The sequence below is a fragment of the Neodiprion pinetum genome, chromosome 2, assembly GCF_021155775.2.
Source record: "Neodiprion pinetum isolate iyNeoPine1 chromosome 2, iyNeoPine1.2, whole genome shotgun sequence".
NCBI classification, from domain to species: Eukaryota; Metazoa; Arthropoda; class Insecta; order Hymenoptera; family Diprionidae; genus Neodiprion; species Neodiprion pinetum.
In genome coordinates this window covers 34176327-34190517 of record NC_060233.1, presented here as the reverse complement: position 1 = coordinate 34190517, position 14191 = coordinate 34176327, and the positions used below count along the sequence as shown (strand labels likewise).

General features: G+C 38.4%; 1 protein-coding gene across 3 annotated transcripts in view; it reads left to right on the top strand.

Annotated features, from left to right (window-relative positions):
* Positions 1–14191, top strand: part of mtd (TLD domain-containing protein mustard) — a 78989-nt gene that overhangs the window by 11512 nt on the left and 53286 nt on the right. The gene's annotated exons all lie outside the window — the stretch shown is intronic.

The following is a 14191-nucleotide window of genomic DNA, read 5'->3' as shown; positions in this document are numbered from 1 at the left end:
ACCAATGATATTAAACTTGATATAACAAAGCTTCTGGATATCGTGCATCGTCTTAATTTTGGCAAAAAAAATATAAATAAATCGGATCGATTTAAAACGCGAATGAAATTTGACGGCGATGAAACGAGTTTCAGAAACTTTTTATTGTTCGAAAGTAGTAGTAGAAACCTTTCCTTTCGCGTTTGAAGATCTGTGAAATTTTTATTCCTTTCTCAAATACACGGTTTTGAAATTGGTGCGGTTTTTATAACCTCCTCAAAATGTAAATCAGGACGAAGACAAAATATGTTTATATAACGCGAGCATATTTTATGCGTTTTTCCATGCGTATTTTCCGTACACAAAGTACCCGTTTCTATAATGGTATAGTGAGTCCGCGAATGCGCATGCGCGAATATTTAAACTGGCACTTTCTACACTGCACGCATGCGCTGTCGCGAACAAATCTGACGTTACGCGACCCTAACCTCAATTTCGCGATTTGTGAAAAACCGCGTAACATACTCGAGTTATACATACATAACAAGAATCATACATAAGTTTGAAATATTTGTCTTCGACTCACCTACGACTCATATTGCAAACTAACCCTCGACCCGAAAAGACCAAGTTTGCCTCTTTATTACACAACATAGTATTTCTGCAGTTTACACGATGTGCTGCACGTTTAATATATACGGAAAATTACGTACCATACGTGCATACATTGTAGAATTTACATATGTGATGAATACGTAGAGTTTCTCTATTATAACCGTCAACGCGTTAATAAATCGCAGTCATGTATAACTTAAAATTATAATAATAATAACAACCGCGGGGCAACAATTGATTCGATACATCAGCCGGGAAATTTATGGGGGTTGTAACGTAAATATGCCGTAGCGTAAAATCACCCAGAAACTGGCGATTAGTTCGCCAAATATACGAGTAACGGGAGTAACGCGCACGTGCCGTGTTACGCTGTATCCTTATACATGTATATACGTAATATATACTCATATATCTGGCTGTGACTGACAGTTATCGCGCGATAATACGTCCAGTCTTTCTCGGGACGCGATCTCTTCTTATTCTGCACACTGTGCGTAGAACATATGTATAGGTATGTATGCCTGAATGTACGTATACACAAGCAACGGCGTATAGCCACGAACATGGTACGACAAACGGCCCGTATAATCCTTATGCGCATGGATAACCGAACGCAGTGCCAAAAGACTATGGAAACTCTCTCGCAAATCATTGCGTGTGGGTGTGTGTGACTATAACTATAACTATAACTATAACTATAACTATAGATTTATCTTGTTGCCTCCCGCACTCGCAGACGGTCGTTTAAACGATTCGAACTCACCCCTCGGCCGACGAAGAAATGCGTGCTGACCTCTGTAACATTTCTACGTTTACTGTATAGTTTTTACCACTATTATTTCGAAAGATCTTTTTGCTGTTATTTGTGCTCTATACATCAATCGATTGAAGTCTAGACTGTCCAAGTAGTATCCAATATATTTTTATTTTCTTTCGTTAGGCATAGAACATTGTTGGAAAAAATAAAAATGGAAAGAAAATCTAACGTGATGTAACAACGAATTTGTGCGCCGAGGAAAAGTTAAATTATTCGTTGTGGTTTATTGTATGTAGTTATTTTTCCTTTGAATTAAAACATTAGAACGCCAAGCATTGAATATTGATGTAGTTTTTCATTCGGAAGTTTGTGTCATGTACGCATTTCGAGTATTCCACCAATTCCATGTAACGTTATTCACGCAACAGCCAGGTGAATCGTAATTAATTTTGTCTCGTGATAAAAATTCAATCAACAATCGCGTTAAGAATCGATTTGATTACAGCTACCGTGTTACAATATCGCTTTCCCGCTGTAATAAATACCTGGTCGATCTACACCGGACCGATAATTATACATGTATAAGGCATTCCGCGAAATCGAATTAAATATAAATTTAAAAAATGTAAAATCATATTTAATTCAATTTTTCTCCCTTTTCACTTCCATCTTGGTGTCATACGTAGATCGGTTTAGGGTGAAATGCTTTGTATACGTATAGCTTTAATCCAAAGCATGAATTTCATATAAAAGTACCCGGAGACTAGAAATAGCTCGTTTCTTTACACTCATTATATAGTTATTAATCTCGATCCTAATTTTAGCGTCACTCTGTGCATTCACGCACAGTGCAGATACATGCATTTATTATTATACACACGGCCCTCGAATGATATTGCAATTATGAATTATTGTATGTATACATATATGTGTAACGATCGAACACCCACAGAAACACAAATAGAGAGTGAGAGAGAGAGAGAGAGAGAGAGAGACACGTACGAAGTATAGAATGGTAAAGAGGAAAGAAAAAGTCTTTGAACTTATAATTTAAATCATCGCACTTAACCCTCTCGACCTTGGATCGTTGCGCCGTGTTCAGAGTCGCGAGTGAGTGACGCTTATTTAGCATGAATCGGAACGAAGGGGCAATGGTGCATTCTCGGTAACGCTGGGACAGTGGGCAGGTTTACATTCGCGAATAACCAGAACACATTGCGTATACACGTGCATTAAGTATTAATTGCAATTGTGCGTTTAAAATAAAAATAAAACTGGTCCAAGGAGATTGTAAAAATTCATTTAACGCAACCGACGCGACGCGACGTCTTGTCGATTTATGTAATCGCTATTTTTAATCCCGCGTATGTCAGGTATATACATTATTATACGTTGTACATCCACAATTTATCCTATCGTGTAGGTATACGACACCGCGAGTACATTGTACGCGTATGCGAATTCTCTCTCTCTCTCTCTCTCTCTCTCTCTCTCTCTGTCATTTTCTCTCTTTCTCTCTATCTGCTGAAACATATAATAAGGTGTTATATCGACACTGTACTGCGACGACACCTGTTCAAATGTTTTCTGCACAACCACGTGCTTTTTATCCATGTGTAACAAGGTTTCGCTACCTCTTTATTGTGTAAGGGAGAAACGCGTGACTTTAACAGGACCGTGCTTGATGTACCCACGGAAAAAACAAACTGCTCTAGGCTGACCATGACACAACCCTCGAATTTCCCATTCTCACACTGCAGGTTCCAAGTTCACAGAGAAAAACAGGATAATATCCAATTCGAATTTCGAACTAGAAATTAATATTGTGACTAACGATAAAGACTCATTCTTTTATCAAACAGAAGCAAGAAAAAATTACATTAAAATTTTTACCGAGAATAATTTTATCGAGGTCGTTGCCGAAGATAAGAAATTGGAGTACCGTGTGTCACGTACGTACCAGGAGAAAACGGGGGGATTGCTGACAGGTGGAAAGATATACAATAGCGCTCCTCCTCTCCAGCTCGCTACGGGGACTATCGAAATTCGCGTGAAATTTTTTCGTTACGCGCCGACGCGTATCGTGTATAACATGCGGCGATGTATGCGGAATATGTGGATTCTCTCGGCGCGATGTGTTGTAAATTCTGCAAATTATACAGATAAGGAGATTTCAAAGAAAAACAATTTCAAGATGAAATCTTGTCGTCGCGTCTGCACAGGTGCAGTTAATTTATACGGAATTAATTATAATCAGGCTCGTATATTATTGTTATCATTATTGTTAATATTATTATTATAACGATTCTTTGAATATTGTGTATATATATATACAGTAGCGCTCGATAGTATTTTGACAAAGAAGTTGGGTTGATTAGGTACAAATATAAAATACAAGAATCAATGATATTTTTTATTCAAGGAAATTCGATGTTCTACATAATTGTAGAACTTTAACTCTCGTTCGTTAAAAAATAATGTTATAATAAAGAAAAAAAAAAGAAGAATCACGGATCAAAGTAATAACGAATTTCATATTTTCAAAATACTTTTTAGCGCTACTGTATGTGTGTCTACGTAGCGGTTTCGAATTTCTATTGAACAATGTTTATTGTTATTGTTGTTGACAACTATCGTGACCCAGGCCGTGGGACGTAACTATTATATCAACGAGTCAATTATAAATCCAGGCAACCCGGAAAATGAAAAACTTGTACCCGACAAGTTGTAGAGGCAGAAATAAATTGAAATTTGAGTGATACAATAATTTTTTGACTTGAATTAATTTAAATCAATTCATGCATTGCAACTTAATTTTTTTTTTAGATAATTATCGATAATTCACTGTGATAGAAGTGAGTTTAAAATAATTTCAACTCGTTCTTTCTGTAATTCCTGTTGAAATTAATTTTTTTAAATTCAACTGTACTGTTTTATTTCGATTTCATTTTTTTATGCTATATAAACGGATAATTCTGGCACTAATTCAAATCAACTTGACTTAATTTCTCCGTCATTCAGTTATTTCTCAGTTAATTATCGTTATTTCAGTCAATTTTTAATAATTCAGTTGATTCTGGTTAACTCAGTCATTCCGCATTAATTGACAAAGAAAAAATTGACACATCAATTCAGTGAGTTATTTTCCCCTCGGCTGTCAGATGCCACGCTGTGATACCTTTAATTGTTATACGTAAGTATGTACAAAGTAACTTCAACAAAAAATATTATCAATTTTATCGCCCGTATAACGATGTAGTGAAATAAAGTGATTTGTTTTCACGATTTATTAATTTAATTTATTACGATGTAATATTATAGCGGTTTCAAAGTTACTACTTCAACCGCGCCGCAATAGCGCAGTGATGTAATTGTTCGCTAAATTATTCACTATTCTAAAAAAAATTGAAAAAAAACCGCGATTATTAACCAATAATATAATTACACCGATATATAATTCGAGTCAGTCGATATTGTAATAAAGAAAATTTACATGAATCGTTGAGCGAAAGGTTAATTGGGCGACATTTTCAATTGTCCGATATCCGAATTGAATAATAATTAGTCGAATCTGCGACCTGACGATTAGACAAAATTACATTATTTATTTTTTTTATTTGCACAGCATTGCATTACAAATTATCCGTAATCGCGATGCGATTTCCGTTCGGCTTCTGCAGTTGAGAATCTGAACTAGCCGCGAGGACCTCCGGAAATGCATGCGTATATCATCCGTTTTACCGCATCTCCGTGAAATATTGCGACTCGGATTGACCGTGACAAATGTGGGTCATGTGCAGTTGTCCTCGGGGTATTTGCACACATGTACAACCGGTGGCGTGTAAAAAGCGTGCAACGATGACGAGGAAAAGGAAGAAGAGTAGGAGGAGGAGGAGAATGCATCGAGCGAACGATTAACAATTAAAAATGCGTGGGCTGTATTTTCGTCGAAGAAAATAACAATCTTGGGGATACTCGTTGAAGCCTGAATGCTAATTTGAATAAACAAAAAGCTTACTCTTATTATTTTATACACGCCCCTCGCGCCGCCGGCTTTCAATTAAACACTTTCAAGTCGCAATTACGGTAATTGGCGGGGCGAGGATACGAGCATATGTGTGCTGCACGCTTACGAGGTGAGAGAGTTTAAACATCTCTGTAAATTGGACGGGGGTGGAGTGAGGCCGCGGAAATATGGGGAGAGCTACACACCCTTGGGAAGACGGCGAACGTTTGCTGCTAAGGACCGTTTGCAACAGCAGTTACAGCAATTATTTATGCGCTGAGAAAAATTTCATTCCTTGCGGTTTACGTGCAAACTTGTAGGAAATTCTGTAACCGAATTTGCATCGTCGGCTTGCTTGGATATCTTTGTTGGAACGCGTTAAAAATCAGTGGTTTTCTTTTTTTTTTGTTTTTGTCGTTACTTGTACTTTTGTCAGACGAACGATTATAGATCTTAACATCGATTTATCGTCCCATCAACATTGAATTATCGCTGCAATATCTGGATAGACAAAAATGTATACACAAGTATAATAGTTATACCTGCGTGATCAAAAAGAATATACATAATATAAAGAGTATGTAACACGTATCATATTCGATTCTTTCTATTATAGTTACGGGTAGAAAGTTGATGAAATTTTCATTCTATTACCGAAATTATAATATATATTAAAATGTTTTTCGGTTACGGTTATAAAAATTGACAATCAAAGCGAATGACTGTACAATTACAGTAGTGAAAAGTATAAACATTTTTTTTTCTCACCGGCTGCGTGTCGCGACATTTCAACACCGTCGATTTTATGTTACATGCGCGTAGGTAGGTGTATGTACGAACCTCTTGCGACGAATCGAGCAGCAATATGTGCCTGATATATAACGCACGTTGTTTCGCGTTACGCGTGCGACTGTAATTCGTATAATACACACCATCGTAACGACACATGTAACGCCGATGTGCGGTGCAGTGCAGGGTATAACGTATATAATACATTCGTGCCAACCTATTCAGTCTGTAAAGCCGTGGATTACATGACGACACCTGTTCCGCAGACCCGCGTTCTTAGATATAGGTATGATAGTAAGGCGATAAAAAAAATTACGCATAAAAATGTGTGCTTAATTTCGGTCGAAATGAGCTAATATTTCCCTTGATTATAATCTTCGATATAACAGGGAAAGGGGATTCATTGAAACGTGCGGGTATAACATAGTTTGGCAGACTACTAAATTTGCAATGAAAAATACGTAAGGTGTATAAATAAATATGTAACGGGTGTTGTACAATTTTTATGCGAAAATTTGCCAAACCGCATTCTATACATCGGTGTAAGATAGATTTATTCCAACGAGTCGTTTTCGGTTGATCTCAAGCCGCGGTTTTCGAATTTTTTCTTTATTTTGTAAACTTTGTACGGTATCTTTGAAATCTGTTTTATTTTATTTTCTTCACTCCTTACGTTTTCCTCTTACTGACAATGAAATGACCATGAATTATACATTAATAACTCGACTAAACGGTACGTATGACACACATATTATTAGTCAAATTAGGCGGAGACAACTTTTCGTCCAAGTGAAACCGCGGTCATTTTATACTCGATGCATAATTTCATTCAGAGTCGCGTCTAACAAGGTGATGTCTATATAAGGATATACTACTACACATCCATGTATCTTTGTATCTATATACATGTATCCATATATTCTTCTTATCAATTATCGCGCCGACGGCGCCTCTGCGCGCAGCGTCTAGCTCGCTAGATCAGTGTTTTTATTTTCTCATTATCATTAGATATTTTATTACAATCCCATTACATAAATACATTATAACGCAGTATATATATATATATATATATATATATATATATATACGCGTGTGTGCGCGTGCCCAATAATAATACACACGTGTGTAAGCAGGCATATGTATGCGTGAATACAGCTATATGTGGGTGGGTGTGACATACAAGTGTGGCTAACGAGTACAATTAGAATTCTGCTTATATACCCGCGGCGCTGCTGCATGGCGATACGCAACGTGAAATGAATTAGATCGTAATTTATAGCTCGTTTCGCCTGGCGTATAAATGATAATTACTCAATTGGGCGTTAAATTGAAGCGTCGATTTAACGGGTGGAAGGACAGCAGTCGCGTTGAGGCAAGAAGCGTTTGTACGCGAAACGTGCAGTCGTATATCATTACACACACACACACACAGGCTGCAGAAAAGATTGTCGAGGATTAATATATTATTATTTCAGCGAACGCCGAGTGAGAGAGAGAGAGAAAGAGAGAGAGAGAGACAGAAATGAAAGTAAAAGTAAACCTGAAAAGTGGCGGAAGAAAAGAAAAAGAAGAAGGAAAAAAAAAAGAGAGGCGCAAAAATTATAAAGAAATTCAAACGAGTGCGAAATAATAACTAACAGACCGAACACCGGACTCAAGGAAGTCGGGCTTCTCGAATCGTGTCCTCGTTTTTGATGCCAATCCATCCGAGGTCGCTCTGGTACCTTATAAAATGCTCAATTAACGGACACATGCACCTCTCTGTTATTATAGGTATACATAGGCGTGGACGACTCACACCTGCTTAATATGCCGACGTATTTTCACCGCCTGTTAGCGCGTGGGAACAAAGGCTTGTCAATCCGCGTGTGTGGGTGCAGTTGTCATTTCGCGAAGCCTCGCCCACCCATCGAATCGCTCCGACAAGGACCTGCCTCTTTTTTTTTTTTTTTCCACCTTTTCTCTTCTTCCTATCCGTTGTGTTTATCTATCTCTCGCGATTCAATCAACGTGCATCGCATCGCATTGCCCGTTATTATCACAGATCTGGCACACTAGGATCGTGGGAATGCGTAATCGAATTACAGAGAAGCGTCGCGTCTGCTCGCGATCACGTATCTACGTATATTTGGTATACGTACAGTATATCGTTCGTTGACGTTACAGTGGTTTCGTTTACACCGTAGGTACATCCTTCATTTCGCAAACCAATTTAAATTCGAAGTATTATTGTGCGTTGCCTCGTGTCTAAACACGCAGTGCATATTTTCTTTAAACATCAAATTTCTTGAATGATTCTACGAATACCCTTGTACGCAAAGTAAAGTGACGTCATTCAATGGAGATTATTTGTTCCTGTTATTTTTTTTTTTTTTTTTTTTACCTTTACAGAAAGATTCATGGAATTCCAACAGTTTGCAATTTCCCTTAACATTATTGTCAGAATTTTAATTTTAAATATCCTTTTCTTGTACTCTGGTATCATTGCAACCTGCGATTATCCTGTTTCGATTAATTGCTACGCGATAAGATCGGAACGTTTTTCACTGATTTCAAAGGTTTTAAATTCCCTTTAGCTTGTACGTTCATTCCCTATATATTTTTAATATACTTACACAACATACACGTTCGTCACGTTTATATCTGGATGTTTTATTTTCGCATTCATTCCCCTCCGAATTCGTTATACTTATATAAGTTATTTAGGATAAATCTTATAAAAACATTTATTCCGTGCCCTGATAAGCAACACCTACGTGTACATGTATATACTTGTTTACATCTCCGTCTCGTTGGCAGAGCTCGAAATGTTTTCAAGAGACAAAAAAAAGTAGAAAAAAAAGTTGGCCACGTGAATTACTGGCGATAAAAATCGAGGGCGCAAGTGATCTCGGTTATGTAAAAAGTTCGAGTCTGAAATTATAGTGATTGTGAAATTTTTTCATAACGTCCGAGATATTTATCTATTATTACATTTCTCGTCCACGACACGAAGACTTCATCGGTCATTAGGTCGATATAAAATATCATATATATTTACGATTACTCTGGTGAATCGTTATGATTTTTATATATTCCAAGTGATTGAAACCCGTTGTTGACGTTTACTCACACGACGTTTTCACTTGAATTTTAATGCGTGCAAGCGACGTTATCGGAAAATCTACCGTGTTATCGGGAACAATTTAATAGCTTTTACACAAACCTATGATACATAAGTACACACATACGTATTATACTCGGTAATTTTAGCGCGAAAGAAACAGGCTACTTGGTCAAAAATATATTGTTTAATCGAACCCAACGAGTTTTTTTTCTTTGTCTCCTTAGATCATTTTTCTCGAAGCTTCGTTCGTGCTATGGTTTGAAAAATTTTACTCCTTCATCCAATTTCCGAACTTATTTCACGGAATAATACTATATGGAATTTTTCGCATAAATAGCAAGTATCGTTAATTTTGTCTTGTATTAGGCACCGTTTCACTCGAAGTTTGTGTGTTTGCATTTTTCTTTACAACGTATTAGTCATAACTAGGCTTAAAGTTTCGTCATACTTTATTCATTCATTGAATATTTTGTATCGGTATTATATCTTGCAATAACCGATAAATCTTTTGTGCAATTGATTAGGTACGAGAAGCGATACAATTTGCCATCGCTATTGATTAGTATTAAACAAGATTAATTTTAATAATAAACTTGGTGATAATATCGGTGTGAAAATAAAGTATAAACTGAAATAATAACACGTTTCCAACGATTTAGTCAAGTATTCCTTATATTGCGAATAAAAATTTTGCATTTCGTCAGCAAAATATTTTTCCTGGAAGTTTGAGGCAAAGAAAAGGAGAAAGCTGTAGCCCTTTATCTATTTTCGACTTCGCACAAACTCGAAACTCATCACAAAACTGAATTTAATCAGCCAATTAAGACACGTAACTACATTTCTACGTTTTTTTATTGTATTCTTCGACCCGGTGATTCTGAACTATACAAAGTCGTTTTCTCCAGGAAAATTAGGTATAGCGTTTCCAAATCTCGAAATCTTTTCGCAAAAGAAACGAGATAAACGTTTTATGCATTTCTGTCTCTTCGAACGAATTTTTCTCAGAATTAATACAACATTAGGAGCTATTAGGTATTTATACCTCGTAAAACTCGGGAAACCGACAAAAATATCTACTGAAATATCTCCAATGCTAAATCAACCGTTTCGGTAATATCCGTGCACTTAATTACACTTATATACATTTCTTGGCACAGAGCGTCTCTACCCGGAATTTTTTCAGTGAGAAATGAACAAAACGTCTTCTCCGTTATCTCGAAACATTAATATTCTATTCTAAATGTCGTTCGTCATTAATTTTCACGAATCTTTCTGTTCGTCGATGCGTTTCGGGCGATCTTGTCTTCCGAACGGACTTCGAACAGCTCCGAACCGTTTCAACGATCAACCGGCCAATTCGCAGACGACGAACGAAACTCGCGTTTTATCCCGGCTGTAAGGAAATACCTGATTACGACGCTCTGTAATATATCACGTACATCCTACAGTACGCAGGTAAAATAATTTGAGGAGATGATTCAGGAAGAGTTAATTACCGTTCCGAGAAACACAGTGACAACATCGTTATATATCCAAACACAGAGTTTAATGTCGTTCGAATGCAAATACGCACATGTGTTACAGAGACTGGATGTTAAAATATTTCCAATTTGTTTGATTCGTGTGAACAGATGGCCCTCCGTCTCGGATGGGCTGCAGGCTATATCTTCCTAACCCACACATGTAGCTATACCACAGTCACACACGCTACAACAAAACAATTACAAAACGTCGGACGTAGGTGTAATACGTTACACAACGATGCCGGTACAAGTGACGATACATCGCTGCACGCGTGATCGGGGAATCGTATATATCGTACAGACATTCCCACCGTTCCGAATCGAGTGTAATATCAGCAATTTCCGGCTGCGATTAAGCATAATCGCATCGTTCCAAGTCGCTCATCGGCCGCTCTCGCCATAGAGCGGTTCAAACACATGGCGTGTGAGGTACGTAGGAATTGACCAAAGCCTGGATGACGATTCGTCAAACGGTGCGAGTTTGTGTGTTACGGGCAGAGTAACCTGCGGCATCCGGTATTTTATTTATATACCTATATCCGTTAGATATATTGCACTCGTAAGTACAACGAGTAACGTTCAGAGGCCGCATACGTATATACGCGCGATTCCGTTTAACGCATCGTGCATCGTGGGTGGATGCTCTCTACGGAAGCCTGTGTTTTTCGACTCGGCCCGCTCGTAAATTGCGGTAAATAAATCCTCGCCTGATCAAACAACACGAATTATAGGTATACGGTGCCGGCGTGTTTTCGCAGGGCCGCCACAATGATGACACGTTGTTTGAGCTACGCCAACGCTACCGTAAAGCGAAAGATCGTTGTCGACTTGGCCGATCCGATCCAACGTCCGATACGTTAACTGCGCCCGATAAAATAGTCGGCTCGTAATTGTGCATCAAACGCTTTTGATGTACGATAACTACGCGTACACGTCTATGTGTGAGAAACTATTTGATGGAACGATTTTTTATAGCTTGGTTATACAGACGGAAAGTCATTAATTGTCGGGGATAATATATTTTTTGGCTGATTGTAAAACGCTTGTATCGAATGACGCCGAAGAATTATCATCGATGTTTATGCGATTGACGAATGGTATCGAGGAATCGAAACGCGAGATTCAAACTGTACACTTTACGTTCATACCCGCGCTCGGATAATGACTTTTGTGTATTGATCACCTTTTTCTTTGTTTTTTCTGATTACAGGTGAGTATACCTTGGATTTAAACCGTAGGTATAATGTCCGTCATCAATGGCACATCTTGGGTGAACGTTCTCGATTCTTGGGATAAAATTATCCTGAAAAACGAGTTGCGCTTACATGTACACACATGTGTATGTACGTAAGTACGTGATGTATACAGCAGATGCATACCGGCCGTATATACGTAGGATAAATACCGGTAGGTATGAAGCCCCTCCAACCTACTTCCAACCATGCTCCATATAGTGTACGTCAAAGATGATCCGCTGCGTAACCGTGAGTATTAAACGGCACACTTGCCTTGCACTATCGCGTTTACAATGCACGCAGCACGCAATCAAGTATGTCACTTTGCAACTGCCGGTCTCCTAATATCGCTAGATCTTAATACCGGTATACGCTATGCACGCGTGGAACAGATCACGCCGCATTGTCTGTGCGTACAACCTACGTACGTATCTTCAACAGTCTCGTCAAGTAGCGAAAATCTTTTTCGCTACAAGTCTCGGGGCTGGGTTGAAGTTTCGAATTTGAAACGTCACGATAGCGCCAAATTCCGAATTTTTTTTGTGGCGAAACTTAAAGTAGAGATGTGAAACTTTGACGAATCGATAAAGTTTCGAACGTGGTCTGAAACTCGACGCTTAAAATTTCGAAAGGACAATATGTCGAAAAGGCGTAACCTCGGCAATTCGGAGTTCCAAAAGTGCGGAAATGAGAAAATTGTAAAATCTGAAACATCGAAATTCCGAATTATCCAAGTTTTCAGTTCTGTGAATTTCTGGTTTGTTGAAATTTCATCGCTTCGAGCTTTTTCTGTTTTGGATTTTCGATATTTTTACGTTCGGAATCCTGGTCATTCTGATTTTCGGTTTCTCTGATCTTTTACATCCGCTCGTTAAGAGAACTACGCTGTATCGAAACTTTATTTTTCAGAACTTTGCTCCATCGTACCTGGAATTTTGAACCGTCGGTCTTCCGACGATTCGAAACTTTGTTGTTTCTTCAAAGTTTGATTTCTTTACTTCAAGTATCGCCACCAAGTAATTCGGAACTTTTCAGATTCCCAACCTCAACCCTGCATCAAGGTCTTTTCCGGATATAATTTGGAATTGACGCAGAGTCGCGAGTGCGAGAATTCACAGGGATATCTGTTCGAGAAAACGTCACGGATATTTCCGAGTCGTAGTGGCCTATGGGTAATAATTGTACGCGGATCATTGCTGTGAAAACGCATACGTAGGTACACGAGCGATTGAAAGTGCGCTGGATACAGAAGGAGGAAAAGAGACAAACCACGCCGGAACTTGACTTCGATTCTTGATTGTAATTGTCAGATAAGGCTGCATTGACTTAAATACTTACAGCAAACGTAAGACGAGATTAGGCGGCTTGATGTCTGTCGTTTATCCTTAAGCTCGAGTAGTATGTTTACACATTTTATTTATGTACTCGCGTATAACAAGACTTACTAATCGGCAGTAAATCTTGCCTATCAAAAATTGATTTACGACCAAATTCATCCGACGTGCAGAGCGTATCGCTTGCTAACGAACCGCCGCCTCCGTCCGACATCGAGTGCAGTAATCGTGAACGTGAAAACCGCGTTTCAAACGTCTGCATATGATATGTATCATCGTTTACGCAGAATTGATACCACTCGATTTTTCTACATTTCTTTCGTCGCGTGTACAAGCATTCTATTTTTCCCGTTCACGCGAGTGACGCTGTCACATAAATATTATAACTTTCTCGATAATGGGTAACCCCCTTCATTTAATTATTTATTGCATCTCGACTCGTGTTCCATTCCAATTTGCTCAGATTCATTTTTCATTCATCGAAGTCTTTTCAAACGTTTGTTTTTTTTTTCTTCTCCTTTTTTTTCTCTTCTCCCAACCTTCCAAGAGGTCAGAAGTCGTTCTTATTTCTCGTTCAAACAATACATACGCCACCAAACGATATCCCGAGAACAGCATCAGGCATTCGCGGTATAATATAACCCTGCCGAGGAGTAAAACGTACAAGGATTGTGACGTTGAGGGAACTTCCAGTCCAACCGGGACATCGCCTTAAATCGTATAACACGTGCGTTACGTTCTTACTCATCGTCGCTCACATTCAATTCACATCTCCATACGAGTTTCTCTTTCCTTGTTCGTCATTCACAATTCACCGAGCCAAATAATCCTTCGTGACGTTAGTGCG